The sequence below is a fragment of the Podarcis bocagei genome (assembly GCF_964188305.1).
Source record: "Podarcis bocagei genome assembly, chromosome: 8".
NCBI classification, from domain to species: domain Eukaryota; kingdom Metazoa; phylum Chordata; class Lepidosauria; order Squamata; family Lacertidae; genus Podarcis; species Podarcis bocagei.
Window position 1 is genome coordinate 13,376,505 of NC_138133.1, and position 5,458 is coordinate 13,381,962.

The 5,458-nt window shown below is 42.7% G+C and overlaps 1 long non-coding RNA gene across 1 annotated transcript; it reads right to left on the minus strand.

Moving 5' to 3' along the window:
* Window positions 1-3,044: 3,044 nt before the first annotated feature.
* LOC308594085 lies at window positions 3,045-4,711 on the minus strand. The gene is made up of 2 exons (XR_014011304.1): window positions 4,676-4,711; window positions 3,045-3,238 (listed from the first exon to the last, which is right to left on the minus strand). It is a non-coding gene; the product is annotated as an uncharacterized lncRNA (long non-coding RNA).
* Window positions 4,712-5,458: the final 747 nt, after the last annotated feature.

The following is a 5,458-nucleotide window of genomic DNA, read 5'->3' on the forward strand; positions in this document are numbered from 1 at the left end:
ATGAAGAGTTGGACACGACTAAACAACAACAACAACAAAGAGAAGCAACTAGTTTATTGTTAAATCTTGATCGTGTGGTGCCATTATTTCAGCTGTTCCAAGGCAGTTGCTATCAGTTCCCCTAAGCCCTCAGAACTCTGAACTCTGAACTCTTGAAGGCACAAGGGGATGGCTAAGTATTCCTCCCTCTCTCTAGCTGGTGTTGCAGTCTTGCTAGCTCTGCGGCAGCCATCATAGGACATGAAACTACCCTCCAAGCAGCCACAAACAGAAGCAAGCTGCCAGTATTATACTTAGCCATCAGATATTTTCAATATGCAGTATTCAACCGACTCTTGTTTTGCTTGATCAAATAGCAAAACTCCAGAGACATTTGGATGTTAAATCTTAGGAGGGCATCTTCAATACTGTGGCTTCTTTCTTTTTTTTCATATGAGCATCTGGCCAGCGTTCTGTCAACTTTCATTACACAAGCAGCCTCCGAGCCACTCAAAGCCTCTCACACTTCAGATTAACTGCTGTAGATTCTATGTTGGTTTGTGTCTGAAGACTCTTAAAAAGCCATGGCCATTTAGCATGGCTTTGGGATTACAGAGCATTCTGCCTTGCGCTAAATTTCAGGCACTGCCAGTATGCAGTTCAAGGCACCAGGTTTTATTTTAGCATAAACAGGAGACTCTAGGATGCTTGTTCGTACTCATTTTTATTTTCATTTAAGAATCTTGGGTTTATGTTACTGAATATTTCTGCTTTTCTTCGCCTGTACTGCTCTCCATAGGATTCTTGAGCTTATGCAAAAAAGATCGTGTCAAGTTCACTTCCAAGTATCTGAGTTGAAGGAAACGAACACATCCTCAACAGAGGACAATAATATACACTTAAGCAACCACTTCTTGACCAATATGAGATTAATTTAACATCAACTCCAAAATGGATTTTGGTTCTAAATCTCCTAAAATTGGTCTTCTCAAATTTTCCTAAGCCTAGAGGTATGCTTACTCAGACCCAACATAAGATACATTTTTATTTTATTTTTTTGCAGCTAGTAGAAGCAATAATTCCATCATCTCTCAGTATAGAGGATATATCAAACATAGTAACTTTTCTATGATTACCACACTATGCTCAGTGGTAACCTTTAGAACTTGGAACAATACTAATAGAGTATATGGGGGGCAACTCAAACTTTTGGAAGTCGGCATAGAGGTAAACAGATATTTTGAAAACAAAACACTTATGGCCCTGGTAAGTAGAAAAATGAAACATCAGCAAAAAGATAGCACAGACAGAAATCTGATCATCTTGGAGAATCCACATAGTTATTACCAGTGTGACGGAGGAAAGCAGCCCAGTCTAAACCAAGAAGTACAACATTCAAAAAATGAGTTTGACAATTCCCTTGCCTTCAATGAAAAGAGACTTTAAAATTCTTTTATCAAACTGATCCATTCTTAAGGAAATCAGCCCTGAGTGCTCACTGGAAGGATAGATCCTGAAGCTGAGGCTTCAATAATTTCACCACCTCATGAGAAGAGCAGATTCCCTGGAAAAGACCCTGATGTTGGGAAAGATGGAGGGCACAAGGAGAAGGGGACGACAGAGGACGAGGTGGTTGGACAGTGTTCTCGAAGCTACGAACATGAGTTTGACCAAACTGCGGGAGGCAGTGGAAGACAGGCGTGCCTGGCATGCTCTGGTCCATGGGGTCACGAAGCGTCGGATATGACTAAATGACTAAACAACAACTACTACTACCAGTCACAAGAAGAAATCATCAGCAGAATGACTTCCTTACGAGACACCCTTATTCACCTTCGGCCTCCAGAGAAAGCCAATACAATCACGGATCAAATTATGGAAATAATGTCTAACCAACACAGAGTTAAACTCCCCCTATAAATAGAGATAATCAAATTGGTAAGGAACACCCTCCTATCAGGAAACTAATGCCCAAGAGTCATAGCTATCAACATTCCCCTTTTTAAAGGGAAATTCCCTTATTCCGAATAGGATTCCTCATAAGAAAAGGGAAAAGTTGACAGCTATGCTAAGAGTAGCAGAAAGTTGGTTTAGTATAGGCAACTGAAATGGATGAGAATTTTGCTTCACATCTCACCTAAATGGCTGAGGGGGCGAAAGGATTGACATTTGCTCTGATTCAGCACTAAAGAGTGGCTTTTCCTGGGGGAGGCAGTGGGAGAAGCAGAAAACCACTTGGACCCCGTGCTTTCTAGACATGGGGCAAGTGGGCATGTGGATGAGCCCTCAGAAGCTTTCCGTTTTAGAAGGGAAAACAGCAGAGAAATATTATGAGCCTTTTGAACAGCTCTGCCATACTTCATCAGCAACGTTAGCTGAAGTATATCTCTCTCACACATGATGCTAATGTTTTTTCATTTCTTGTTTGTCACAGTTGTCAGAGCTGCAGCCAACATTACCCAGTAGGCAGCAGAAGAATAGCAAGAGTGCCTGACATATCTTACAAGACAGATACATGCCTCTGTAGGCGACGTTGGGGTTTTGATTGGGGGGGGGGAGAATGCTGAAATAATATGAAATGTTTGAATGGTTCGCTGGCATAGGTAACAACCACTTCAGACATGCTGAAGTCTCCACATTATGGAATTTCTTCCAAGGCCTTCCAGGAAATTGGCCAACTACGAGGGAAGCATTAAGCTGTGAAAAATGGCAGTTAGCAAGCCAGGAAGAAATTGGGATCCACAGAAATGATATTAATTCCTACTCAAGGGCAGCACAGAATATGCTTCAACTTTAAATTGCTTCCTCGGCTCCTACCAATGGCAGACCTATGGAAACACAATTTTAAAGTGGACTGAGCTATAGCAGGGAACAAAAAGCAATTGCTGCTGGAATTATCCGATACTGACTAATCCTGGCTTCATTATTTTGTGTGTTTTGTTTATTTGCTGACATATCACCCTGCGCTTTCCTGCTCAATAATGGGATCTCCAAGGCTTGTGACAATTCATTCCCCCCCCCCGAAATGGAAGATAAAAAACAGTTCATAATAAAACGGCATGAAATCAACAAAACAACAGCTTTAAGTACAACAGGAGGGAAAGTGAAATTCAAATCATGGCCGAATAAAACTTATCACACGGCACTGAAAAAGCGTCATAGGTTTCCTGTTCTGTCCTCCTGGAGCAGAGCTCCAAAATCATAGTGGAGAAGACTCCCGGTTGATGGTGGGATGTGGATCATGGTCTCCACTGAAGACCTGGGTGGGAAGGCAGAATCGTGTGATGAGAGGCAGTTCTTCAGTGATATATGCTCAAGTATTTCATTGTTTAGACCTGGGCTAGAGAATCTGTGACTGTGTAGATCTTGCTAGATTCCAATTCTCATCAACCCCTGCCAGCACTGACAACAGCCAGGGATGGTGGTAGTTGAAGATTGCCCATTCAAGCTTTAGACATTACTCCTGCTTAAAGGTAAAGGGACCCCTGACCATTAGGTCCAGTCGTGGCCGATTCTGGGGTTGCGGCGCTCATCTCACTTTATTGGCCGAGGGAACCAGCGTACAGCTTCTGGGTCATGTGGCCAGCATGACTAAGCCACTTCTGGCGAACCAGAGCAGCGCACGGAAACGCTGTTTACCTTCCTGCCAGAGCGGTACCTATTTATCTACTTGCACTTTGACGTGCTTTCGAACTGCTAGGTGGGCAGGAGCAGGGACTGAGCAATGGGAGCTCACCCTGTCGCGGGGATTCGAACCACCAACCTTCTGATCGGCAAGTCCTAGGCTCTGTGGTTTAACCCACAGCGTCACCCACATCCCCTTACTCCTGCTTAGAGGACCACTAATGTCTCTGTTGCCCTGACTGAACGATGTTGGTAATTAAGATTTCTCCGATTTGATTTTTTTTTTAAAGCACAACTTACATCACAACCAGAGAAACCAATCTCTTCTGAAGTTCCGTGGACCTTTTCCAACAACTCGGTTGAAAAAGAAAACAAAACTCAACAGCATATTTTAATAAGAAGGTAAAATATTTCCAGAGAGAGAAAGAGAGAGAGAGAGTTCACTTTGACAAGCTGAAATGAAATAGCTCATTTTGGGCATATTGAAACATTCCATTTGGGGCTGACAGAGCAAAACAGCATAATGAAATCTCTTACTACTCTCTGCCCGCTGAAACAAAACATTCCCAGTCAATTCGGTTAATGAAACCTATCTTTCAAGCTAAGAACATGTTTCAGCGGCGACCTGTCTGACAATCCCAACAACAAGCTGTGATCCAAGTGGCTTTGTTGTTGCCCGGCCTCCCCCTCAATATTATAAAAGTTTCATTTTCCTTGTATACAAGGTTGGTGTTTGAAACTCTGAGCTGCTTATCATTGCAGATTTTTGCCATCATACTCATCTGACATAGAGGAATTGTAGATGTGCTCTTATTAGACTTTCAGAGTTTGCAAAACACTTACGTATATTATGTGCATCAGCTTTACAACAATCCTGTAAGGTATTATGAATTATCCCCATATTGCATGTTGTGGAAAGGAGGTAGAGAGGCTTTCCTGAGAGCACACTTGCAGAGCCGGCCCTATCCTTAGACGGAGTGAGGCGGCTACCTTCAGTAGCAGATCTAGAATCGTGCAGGTAGCATCAGTTTTAATAGCTGCACATGCAGAAATAAGCTAAGATAGCTCTTACATGAACTCCACGTAATCCGCCCTCAAGTCTTCTATCTAAAAGACAAATGGAAACTATATTGCTAAATTAGGCACAACTGCTGGAGAAGATAGGACTTGAACAGAGCACTGAAAAGGAGTTTATACTTCAAATGCCCAATTTCAGATCTATGCAAGGGGAAATTTTGTGCTATATTATCCAATGGTTAGCCTGACATTGACATGAAGATGGGTTCATTTTGTAGCATTTTACACCCCATTCATCCTGCCTCAGGTTTCCATTATAAATCCACAGCATTTTTGTTGAAATGTCTCGAGCCGCTCAGATATGTTTACTCACATTGCGGTGCTGGAATAGGTGGTGTGAACAAATCAAACCACACAACAGGCTGCAAAAGGATGTGAGACAACACAACTTCGGTCTTTGGAAAACAGGTTTTTGCTGTTTTTCGAGCAGTCGGGTAATAGCACCTTCGTGCATAATCTTATGACTCTCACTCCCCAGAAGCTCACAATAGCAATTCATAAGAACCGTAGTTCTGGATGAAATTGAGGATCAGAGTCAGAGGCGCCAACTTTTGAGGGAGAATGGGGAGGCTGACATTGCCCCCCCCCAGACATTTATATTAAGTGGTACAGTCCTAGAAGAGCTGTACCACAAGCTTTTTCTGAACATGTAGAAAGGCCTCAGGGATAATTGATATTGCAGCCCACAGGTGAAATTTGGGGTACAACCTGCAGATGGTAGCATGTCCATCTGTTGTAGCAAAACCAACAGAGTGTCTTGCAGCACCTTAAAGACTGC